This window comes from Desmodus rotundus, chromosome 8 (genome assembly GCF_022682495.2).
Source record: "Desmodus rotundus isolate HL8 chromosome 8, HLdesRot8A.1, whole genome shotgun sequence".
NCBI classification, from domain to species: Eukaryota; Metazoa; Chordata; class Mammalia; order Chiroptera; family Phyllostomidae; genus Desmodus; species Desmodus rotundus.
Window position 1 is genome coordinate 66,556,133 of NC_071394.1, and position 12,421 is coordinate 66,568,553.

General features: G+C 39.0%; 1 protein-coding gene across 1 annotated transcript in view; it reads right to left on the reverse strand.

The window, feature by feature from the left end:
* Positions 1-12,421, reverse strand: part of MMP16 (matrix metallopeptidase 16) — a 300,904-nt gene that overhangs the window by 54,206 nt on the left and 234,277 nt on the right. The window lies entirely within an intron of this gene.

The following is a 12,421-nucleotide window of genomic DNA, read 5'->3' on the forward strand; positions in this document are numbered from 1 at the left end:
TCAAGTGGACAAATAATTTTTCAAAGCTCTATCATTTGGCTGAATGATTAGGAAACGTATTTACTTATGTATATTTTGGAAAAGTTTCTCCTTTTTTTCTTTAACAATAAATACTAGTGTTTATTCATAGGTGTGTCACCGGGTAGAAATGAAGCAGTAACACGGTGCTTTCTAGTTGCTGATGACTGTAATAATCTGACCATCCCTCAATAAACACATACTGCATCAGAATTGTCCCTATTTTATTGCACATGAAGTTGTCTGTGGAGAACTTTCTTTGAGCTTAAGAAAGGGCAGTTACCTGCTGAACTTCCCATATAAGTAAATAAACCCTAGCAAAAACAGTGGCCACAGAGAGGATTTCCCAGAGCAGATTAGCATAAAGCAATTGGTGGATGGTAATGAGGATTAGCCTGTGGTGTTGTGGCAACAGCAGCTCCTGAACCCTGAAGCACCTCACTTAGAAAATTTTCAGAGTGCTTTGCTTAGTAATTTCTGGGGAATTCTCTGCCCATCCATTCTTATCTCTCAGGAGCAAACCTTTAACTCTACACAGGACTTTAACACTTAATTGGTTGCAAGTAACTTTGTCTCCCTGTGGCCCATTCCCTCATGGGCTCCTAGCCTCCTGCCTCCAGAGTTCTCTGTATTTCTCAGAGCTCTAGGTGCGGTGTTGTGACTGTTTCTCCTCAGATTGTTAATGCTCACTGTCTCTCATTGTCCACAGACTTTTGACACCCTAGGTTTCTTCTCAAGTATGGTGAGGTCTGGAGAAAGAATATGACTGAAAAGGAAGCCAAAAAATAATACTTCATAGTGTCGTTCACCACTTTAATTCTGCCTATATCACATCTGAGACTTCTCTGTCCCAAGCTCCACAGGATGACAGAGTCATGGCACATGGGCCCAGGATGCCACAGGATGCAAGGGGGATAAACAGAAGGGTCAAAGGGGCAGGAATAACCTTTGGGGAATAGAGACTTAGATTTCCATAAACATCCCTGAAGATATGAAGCCTGAATGAGTCTTTAAAAATAATGGAGAAAGAAAGAATGATAGTGATGATTTTGAGAAGAATGAGCAGAAGGGTCTGATGAATGAATGGATTGTGTTCATAAGAGGCGTGGGAGCTTAGAGGCAGGGCAGGACAGAGTCTGTGAAGGCTTCCTGTGGGTATACTTGGGCTAAATATTTAAAACCAGTCCCCTGTGTCCAGGCCAAAGAGCAGATTTATTCTAATCTCTTTTTCATTAGCTCTGTTTTTCTCTCTGGGTTGTTGGGCACAGGGCCAGGGCCAGAAAGGACCATACTTGAATGGGACAAAGGAAGCACTTACTCTGATGGGAGACAGGGAGTAAATAAGCAAGATAATTTCAGAGAACAATAGGTATTATGAAGAAAATAAAATGTGATGAGTTGATAGAAAATGATTGAGGAAACCACTTTGGATTCAATGCTTAAAAAATTAAATTGGATATAATACCCTGTGTACCTTAAGTCAAGTGAGTCCCATGCTTTATCCACCAGGAATCTAACAGTTGGAAATTATAACCCACCCCACCATTCTTTTGACATTGCTTCTGTAAGAGCTGACTCTGACTAATATGTAACTTGTAGATAAACAACATGTTTGTATAATAAGACTCCTAGGAACTAACTTCAAAAGGTATAGACTCCAACCTTCAGGAATCCCAGATCCAGGAGATTTCATGACCTTTGACTGTGGAGCCAGGAAGACATGAAGTTGGCATGATGTGAATCCAGAATGACAAAACCAGGATGATGCACACCAGACCATCACTTGCCTTATTGGAAAGGACTGTACTAGTCTGCACGTAGAGAACTTTTCAATCCCCTCCCTTGATCTCTTTGTTCTGTTTCCCCCTCCCTCCTTATAAAAAACCTCCGACTCCACTGAGAAGTGGAGATGGGCTTTGAGATAAGAGTTACCTGTCTTCCTAGGAGATGGGCTTTGAGACATGAGGCCCCATCTTCCAGATGGCCAATATCTGAATAAACCACTTTCCTTTCCATCAACACCTGCCTCTTGAGTATTAGCTTTCAAAGTGGCAGGCAGCCAGACCTGCATTTGGTTACATTTGTACTTCCTAATCTTTTCCCCCTTTTCACCCAGCCTCCCGCCCACACACATACCTATTGATCAGAAACTTGGGATGTTTCTACCACCCTGCCAGTGGGGTGAGCTGGACACTTATGTGGTATCACAGGTAGAGGCACAATGACTGCCACTTTCAGAATCAAAATATTAACATTATTTATCTGTTGGGAACTGCCCTGCCTGGTTTCAGAAGTTGTAAACCCCCATGGTTAAGGCTGAGTCAGAGACCTTGGGACCATAAGCCACTAAGGAGACAAAGCTTATCTCCTTGGCAAGGGTGCCATCTCTGCCCACTTCACCCTGCTTGGCCCTGAGCTTGACCAGTTAGCCAATGATGGGTAAGATTCCTCAAGGGAGGAACAACCTAAGACAAGCATGGTCACAGAAAAGGCCCACAGGGAACAACTTGGGGGGCTATAGAAAAAGGGGGTGATGGACCCTCGCCCCTAAGCTTTGAAATAGCCTGAGTCCTCATTCTGTCTGCAAGAAGTCTCCTAATCTCTTGGCTGCCTTACTTCCCTTGCCTGACTTAAGCCTGAAGCAATAACAGAGGGCAGTGCAGTCCTGTGCTGGAAAAGGCAGATTCCCCCGGGGGAATCAGGCCTAAGAAAGAATGCATACAGTCCTGTGAAACCTGCTTTATTTATACCCTCAGGTTAAATGATAAGGGCCCAGGCCTGAAATGAGTTTGTCTCCCAAAGTTTTATAGCCCTTTAACTAACTAACCTTAACTCAGAATAAGCCCTCAAAGTTCTCTATAAATTATGTATTGTTTGACCCTTACTGGCTGACAATGATTGATGAGCTTTATCTGTATTCCTGTGCCAAATGAACCTAATAAAAGCCCATGGAGGAAAAGGCTCTGGGCCCTTCTCCTTTGAGAGATTGGCCACCTCTCCTCCCCAAGCAGATCATGTCTTGGTAGACTTATTCTTCATCCATGGCAGAAGCGGGGCTCAGAGATAAAGCTCCGCAACATTTATCTATGAGTTTAACTGGAATGTTCTTTCCTCGTGTCTTTGTATTATTACATCCTTTTGCTATTTAAACCTTAGTGAACATGTTACCTTTCCGGAAGGACCTTCCTTTTACCACCTGACCTAGATTACCCTTTCACACATATGTTAGTGCCTGACTTCTACTGTGTGGCTTTGTTTCATCCCACCACTGTGTTTCTTGATCACTTTTACACTTATATGTATTTATTTGATTTCTGACTGTCCCCTCTTCCACTCAAGTAAAGCTCATTGTGGGAAAAGGGTTTTGTGGTGTTTGCTACAATATCTTAGATCCTAGAAGGCTGCCAAGCAAAATCAGGTACCTTCTAAATATTTATCACAAAAATAAATCAATCAATTCCTTGGTCAAGAAACAGAGATTATTTGGGGTTGTTTATGGTTCCATATAAATTTTTGAAATGTTTGTTCTCTATCTGTGAAATATGTCGTGGGTACTATAACAGGATTCTACACAGCAGAGAGAAAGAAGGAGCTCATACCCTTTGCAATAGCATGGATGGAACTGGAGAGCATTATACTAAGTGAAATAAGCCAGGCGGTGAGGGACAAATACCATATGATCTCACCTTTAACTGGGACATAATCAACAAAAGAAAAAAGCAAACAAAATATAACTAGAGTCATTCAAGTTAAGAGCAATCTAACAATAGCCAGAGGGGACGGCGGGGAGGGACAGTGGGGAAAAGGGTTTTCAGGAACTACTATAAAGGACACTCGGGAAAACCAAGGGGGAGAGTGGAAGCAGGGGAGGGAGGTGAGTTTGGATGGGGTGTGGGGAGGGGTGGGGAGAAAATGCAGACAACTGTAATTGAACAACAATAAATAATTTTAAAAAAGAAGCTGAAAAGAAAAGAAACAGAGATTAAAGTTATTCATGGTAGAAATAAGCTTTTGTGAAATATAAACACACTCTTTCCAATAAAAAATACATTTACTTTTCTCTCCCAATTTGATCTTTGTCATTTATATTCTCCAAACTTTATATCTGACATTTACTAACTTCAAAGTTACATATTATACATATAATTTATCTTTATGAAAGTTAACCAAGAATTAGACTACATTAGATGAGGTTGGCTGTCCATAGCAGTAACCCTCAAGAGAAGGTGGTTTCTCTTGGGAACACTGGAGATAAAGACAAATCTGCTGAAGAGTAACATATGCATATAAGTTTCAGGTCCTAAATATTCTAAAGCAATCCCGTGTAAGTGAAAGTTTTGAAAATGAGTGATTCTGACAGTATACTATCTAGAAAAGGGGGTAAAAGTAGCAGAATTTGTCAGGGGCATTTCAATACTATTCAGAGGAGTGTATGTCCTGAAAAGTGAGCACATGACCATGTACAATGTCAAGTAAATATTGAGCTATAAAAAAGGGTCCAGGGACACCATTAAGATTGTGCAATTGTTTCAGAAACAGTGTTTGATTATTATATAGTTTAAAATGGAAAATTATCATGGACATAAATATTTCATATTATCTTTGTGATAATTATAGCTGTTGCAGTAAATTCATAAGTTGTCACATTAGCTCATGCATCAGCCAGTCTTTTGTGACTTTAGTTTGTTAACTGAGTCTTTTCGAGCCTGAACAACTAGGGCAGCCAACCCCATAAACTGAGGGACTAGTCCTTAAAACTCTGGGACTTTCCTTGCTGAACAACAGCTGGCTTCCTTTCTGCCTTTTCTAGCATTTCAAAGTACAGAGCAATTCTGATTCACACTACTTTAATTCTCTTTTATAATCAGACTTTTGTTATTCTTTGCATTTTTTATAAATAAAATTTAACAGAAAATTAAAATAGTTAATAACACAAATAATCATTAATATTTTATAATAACCCCAAATAACATTTTTTATAACAGAAGGGATGCCCACTTGGGCCTTTCCTAGAAAGACAGGTTAAAATGCTGCAGCATCATACCTTGTTTCAGGACTTTCTGGGTTATAGTTGAACAAAAAACACAACCTATTTTCCCTTTGTTTCATGTATACACTGGCCATCTTGATGCTATAAATACATCATGCTTGGAACTCAGCCATAAAAACCTTTAGGTAAACAACCTCTGCATGCTGTACCAGAGGCAGCCCCACACCACCCCACATTCTCACTTTAATATGAAGGACTATGACCTTTATTCAGTATAAGGTAGGTCTGTCTGGGGCTTCCACCAAGCTGTGTGTGTAAATGGAAATAACAGAAAGAACTCTTTGTTTTGTGTATAACATAAGCACATATTGTGGATTCTTGGTCACCACAAGAGTATATATTTATTGTAGGATAATTATATTAATTTATTTTCCCCAAACATGTTTTTAGTATAAAAAAACTATTTTGTGGTGGTTTCCTGTTCATAAACTAATAGAATCATTGTAAATAACAGACAGAGGCTAGGTGACTACAGATTCTATTGACATATATTATTACTACCAAAATAATTTAAGATTATTTTTGTTATTAATGTGTGGGTTGACTTATAAGTAAATCAATTCTAATTATCTCAAATTACTGAGACTTATTAGAATAGTAAAAATCCAATATTAACTAATGATATTATTAACTGAGTTTTTAATTAATATGACATTTAAGGACAAATAAGATGCAAGATTGTCTTATTTTCAAAGTTGTTTATTGCACAAAAGTTTAAAACATGAGGTAACCAAAAGAAATAGCATGTATCTCCCTCTTGCTATGTTGTAACTATCCTTTAGTTTATGTAGCAGAGATCCAGGGTTTAAAAGGTCTCTATTTTTATGATTTATAAAATATCTTGCAAAATATAGTGGCATCGCAATACATACCTCTCAAGATAATGATGGAATAGGCAAGATGGTGGAAGAGTGAATAGAAGCCACACTAAACTCCTCTCCGGACAAATCTGGAGTTACAACTGAATTGTGGAGAAATCACCTGGAACAAACAACTGAACAACAGCAAGAGAGATGACTCATAACCTCAGACAGACAGAATAATCAGCTTCAGCACACCTGACTTGAAAGGAGTGTGGTGGAGACTCAAGAAGGCTGGCTGGGTGCCAGAGGGATAATTAAGTAACCAGTTTGATCCCCCTGAGAAGTGTGGGGTCTGAATGCTAAGCTGGGATCCCCAGGTTAGGGCACCACAGACCAAAGAGCACACAGATAATAATCAGTGGTGAAAAGCAGCAAGATTGCTCTCTGCCAGAGACATATAGCCAGAGATGCAAAGAGATGTTTAAAGAGCCAATGAACAAATTTTCATTTGTAACCACTTACCTTGGGCTCCATCAAAGGTGGGACAGAGTGGGCTAGAGAAGCCTGAGGAGAGACTGGGGTTGGAAGCTTTGGGAAGAGAGCTGAGAGAGTACACCAGGATTCCAGGGCTGAGCCATCACCCATACAGCAGAAGCCATACTGCTCAGGCAGACTACTTCCCTACGAGTGGCAGCAGCCTGAGGGGAAACAATAGCTCCAAACACAGGAGGGATTCTGTCCCTGCTCTGTGGTGCTTCAGCCTGACTGATGAGTGCAGAGTGACTAGATTAACTGAAGGAGTCAGCTACAGACTGTAGATCCCTGTGAAAAGTGTAGCACAATGGACTAGAGATGGTAGAGGAGAGACTGGGGACAGAAGCCTTGGGGAGAGAATTGAGAGAGTAGCAAGCAGCCTTGCAGAAGGCTGCCTAAGGTCAAATGGGGTCAACATCTGACATCACCAGAGGCAGATCAAGAAAGAAAAAAACAGTGGTAAACTAGAGGCTAGGGAGATGAAATCCACTGTGTCCTTCTCCATGATTTGACATATTTTCTTTCCTGCATAGCTTTTTAACACTCTTTTCTTCTCCAAAAGATAGTGCATATTAAGTTAATAGATTTTATACTATAGTTCATTTCTCTCCTTTCTTATGTTAGTCTTAATCTCTCACACCCTTATTAGTACTAGTTCATTTGCTGTTGATAGAGATTGTGGGGGCAAGGTATATTTGTGGATGTGGGCTTATTCTCTGGGCTTTGTAGTTCTGTTCTGGCAGCACCTGCGTAACAGCATACAAGATGTGGGGGCAGAGTGACCCTCAGTCAACCAGCTAGAAGGAAGGATCCACCAAAGAACAACCCCAAAACAATCAAAACCCAATTACATCCACAAATGCAACATAAATGTAATAAAGGACAGCAAAAGAGTATCAAGTTCAGGAGATCAAGGAGATTGCACCACTGAATCTCAAAGATCTCCTACCATAGAAGTTCACACTACAAACTCAAGGAGTAAAAACAGATCAATTTAAGAAGTCGAAGCAAACAAGAAGAGTCTCACAAATATGGGAAGACAAACAAACACTTTCCAATGAAAAGGGAAGTAAAAATTCCCAGAAAGAGTGCTAAATGAAATAGAGGCAAGATATTGAGTTCAAAACAATGGTTATGAGGAAGTTCAATGAGATCACTGAGAATTACCACAAACTACAGGGAAAAATACTAGAAACTTTGGCAAACGATATCAGCATGAAAAAGGACACAGAAACTATCAACAAGAGCCAAGAGGGAATGAAGAATACAATTTCTGAATTGAAGAACAGAATAGAAGGAATCAAAAGCAAGCTACGCAAACCAGAGGATAAAATTAGCGAGCTGCAGGACAAGGAAGAGAAAAACTCCAAGAAAGATCAAGAAAAGGGAAAGTGACAAAAAGAAAGAAGAGAGGTTAAAGGGAATGCAGAATAACATGAAACATATTAATATTCATAAAATAGGGTTACTGAAGGAGAAGAAACAAAGCAAGGGATAGAAAACCTGTTTGAAAAAGTAATGATGAAACATATCCTTATTTTAATGACAGAAAATGTCACACAAATGTAATAAGCAAATAGGGTCCAAATCAAGAGGAGTCACAAGAAGCTCACTCCAAGATTCATCATAACTATAATGGCAAAATTCAAAGATGAAGAGTGAAGCTTAAAAGAAACAAGGGAGAAAAAGGAAGTATCATAGAAGGGAGGCCCAATGAGGATAGCAGCTGATTTCACAACAGAAACATTAAAAGCCAGAAGGGAATGCAAAGAAATATTCCAAGTAATGCAAAGCAAAGACCTACAACTCGGTCTACTCTTCCCAGCAAGGATAACAATCAAAATGGACAGCAAAATAAGTAGCTTCCTGGACAGAAGAAACATGAAGGAATACACTTCCACCAAATCAGAACTACAAGATATACTAAAGGGACTGCTTTAAGAAGAGGAAGAAAAAGTGAAAGAGAGAGGTAAAAAGGGGTTAAAATGGCAATGTATAAAAGGAGGCAGGAGCATAAAATGGAGCAAAAACAGCCTCTTCAACAGATGGTGTTGGGAGATCTGGACAGCTACGTACAAAAAAATGAAACTCGATCACCAACTTACGCCATACACACAAATAAACTCAAGATGGATAAAAGACTTAAATATAAGTTGTAACACCATATAAGTCCTCAAGGAAAACACTGGCAGGAAAATCTCAGACATTCCATGCAGCAACATCCTTACAGACACATCTCCTAAAGCAAGGGACATAAAGGAAAGAATAAACAAATGGGACCTCATCAAAATAAAAAGCTTCTGCATGGCTAAAGAAAACAGCACCAAATTACAAAGAGAACCAACAGTATGGGAAAACATATTTGCCAATGATACCTCAGACAAGGGCCGGATCTCCAAAATATATAAAGAACTCGCACGACTCCACTCCAGGAAGACAAACAACCCAATTAAAAAATGGGCAAAGGACTTGAGCAGACACTTCTCTAAGGAAGACATACAGAGGGCCCAGAGACATATGAAAAGATGCTCAGCACAACTAGCCATTGAGAGATGCAAATTAAAACCACAATGAGGTACCATCTCACACCAGTCAGAGTGGCCAACATAAACAAATCCACAAACAAGTGTTGGAGAGGGTGCGGAGAAAAGGGAACCCTAGTGCACTGTTAGTGGGATTGCAGACTGGTGAGGCCACTGTGGAAAACAGTATGGAATTTCCTCAGAAAACTAAAAATGGAAGTGCCCTTTGACCCAGCAATTCCGCTGCTGGGATTATACCCTAAGAACACTGAAACACCAATCCAAAAGAGCCTGTGCACCCCAATGTTCATAGCAGCACAATTTACAATAGCCAAGTACTGGAAGCAACCTAAGTGCCCATCAGCAAACAAGTGGATCCAAAAACTATGGTATATTTACACAATAGAATTCTACACAGCAGAGAGAAAGAAGGAGCTTATACCCTTTGCAACAGCATGGATGGCACTGGAGAGCATTATGCTAAGTGAAATAAGCCAGGCGGTGAGGGACAAATACCATATGATCTCACCCTTAACTGGAACATAATCAATAGAAGAAAAAAGCAAACAAAATACAACCAGAGACATTGAGGTTGGGAACAGTCTAGCAGTTGCCAGGGGGGAGTGGGGTGGGGACAGTGGGAAGAGGGGATTGCAGGAACTACTATAAAGGACACATGGACAAAATCAGGGGGGATGGTGGGGGTGGGGGAAGGAGGTGGGTTCAGATGGGGTGGAGGGGAGGGAAGGGGAGAAAAGGCATACAACTGTAATTGAATAACAATAAAAATTTTAAAAAGTACCTATCAATAATAACATTAAATGTAAATGGTTTAGGAGACATAGTGTAGCTGAATGGGTAAGAAAACATGACCTGCACATATTCTGCCTACAAGAGACCCACCTCAGGACAAAAGACCTACACAGACTGAAAGCAAAGGGTTGGAAAAAATTATTCCAAGAAAATGGACAGAAAAAAAAGCCAGGGTAGCAATACTCATTTCAGACAAAACAGACATCAAAACAAAAGCCATAAAAAGAGACACAAAAACACACTTCATAATACTCAAAGGAAGAATCCATCAAGCAGATATAAATATTATAAACATATATGCACCCAACATAGGAGCAACCAAATATATAAGGAAAGTGTTGGAGGAGTTCTAAAAAAATATAGACACGAACAGAAATATAATATGAGATTTTAACACCCCACTGTCAAAAAGAGATACATCTTTAAAACAAAATTTGAGCAAGGATATTGTGTCATTGAATGATACCTAAGATCAAATGGACTTAACTGATATATATATAGCCCTTTCATCCCAAAGAAGAAAAAGACATTCTCTTCAAATGCACATGGAACATCTCTAAAGATAGACCATGTAACAGGACACAAAACAAGCCTTAACAAATTAAAGAAAACTGAAATCATATCAAGCATTTTCTCTGGCCACAAAGGGCTGAAACTAGAAACCAACCTCAAGGAAAAAACTCAAACACATTCAAACTCATGGAGATTGATTAGCATGCTACTAAACAATGATTGGGTCAAGAATGAGATCAAGGAAGAAATCAAAATGTTTCTGGAAACAAATGAAAATGAACTCACAACGATCCAAAACTTACGGGACAAAGTGAAGGCAGTCCTGAGAGGGAACTTCATAGTGATATAGGCCTCCCTAAAAAAGATAGAAACATTTCAAATAAAGAACCTAACCCTTTACCTAAAGAATAGGTATAGGAAGAACAACAACAAAGACAGCCCAGAGCAAGTAGAAAGAAGGAAATAACCATGATCAGAACAGAATTAAACATCATAGAGACTAAAAACAAAATTCTAGAATCCATAAATCTGGGAGCTGGTTCTTTGAAAAGATAAACAAAATCGAGAAGTGTTCAAGTAGAGTCATCAAGAACAAGAGAAAAAGAACCTAAATAAACACAATCAGAAATGAAAGAGGAGAGATCACAACTGATACCACAGGAATACAGAGGATTGTAAGAAATTGCTAGGAAGAACTATATGCCAAGAAATTTGAAAACCTGGGTGAAATGGACACATTTCTAGAAGACCATATTTTTAAAAAACTGAATGAAGAAGCAGAAAACCTTAACATACTGATAACAGCCTGTGAAATTGAAGCAGTAGTCAAAAAAACTCCTGGCACACAAAAACCCTGGATGAGATGCTTTCACAGGAGATTTTTACAAAACCTTTAAGGAAGAGCTAACCCCTATACTTCACAGAGTATTCCAAAAAATCCAATAAGAGGGAAAACTCCCAAAGTCTTTTTATGAAGGCAGCATCATCCCTATCCCAAAACTAGATAAGGGCACAACAAAAAAGGAAAACTATAGGCCAATTCACTGATGAACATAGACACTAAGGTCCTCAGCAAAATATTGGCAAACCACATCCAGCACTCCATTAAAAAGATCATACATCATGATCAAGTGCGATTTTTCCCAGGGATGCAAGCATGGTACCATATTCACAAAACAATAAATGTAATACTTCAATACTTCACATAAACAAAGGAAAGACAAAAATCACATGATCATATCAATAGATAGATGCAGAAAAAGCATTTGATAAGGTTTAGCACCCATTTATGATACAAACACTCAGCAAAATGGGAGTAGAGTGAGCATACTTTAACACAATAAAGGCCATATATGAGAGACCTACAGCCAACATCATACTCAACGGGCAAAAACTAAAAGCTTTCCCACTAAGGTAGGGAAGAAGGCAAGATGTCCACTTTCAACACTTCTTTTCAACATGGTATTGTAAGTCCTAGGCACAGCGATCAGACAAAAATAAGAAATGAAAGGCATCCAAATTGGGAAGGAGTAAAACTGTCATCATTTGCAGATGACATGATAGCATACATAGAAAATCTTATGGACTTCACCAAAAAACTACTCAATCTAATAAGTGAATTTGGCAAAACACTGGGATAGTTTGATTTTCTGAAAGTCAATATTCAGAAATCAAAGTAAATATTTTGTTGTACACCAATAATGAAATATCACGAACAGAAATCAGGAAAACTTTCCCATTTGATGTGACAACAAGAAAAACAAAGTACCTAGGAATAAACCTAACCAAGGAGTTAAAAGGTCTCTACTCAGAAAACTACAGAATGCTGAAGAAAGAAATTAAGGAAGACACAAACAAATGGAAGCATATACCTTGTTCGTGGAACAGAAGAATTAACATCATCAAAATGTCCATACTACCCAAAGCAATTTGTAGATTCAACCCAATTCCTATTAAAATAGCGGTGACATACATCACATATATGGAACAAACATTTTAAAAATGTATATGGAACCGTAAATTACCCCAAATAGCTGTAGTAATTTTTAGAAAGAAGAACAAAGTAGGAAGGATCACAATACCCGATATAGAACTATATCACAAGGCCACTGTAATCAAAACAGTCTGGTACCGGCATAAGGACAGACACATAGACCAACGGAACACAA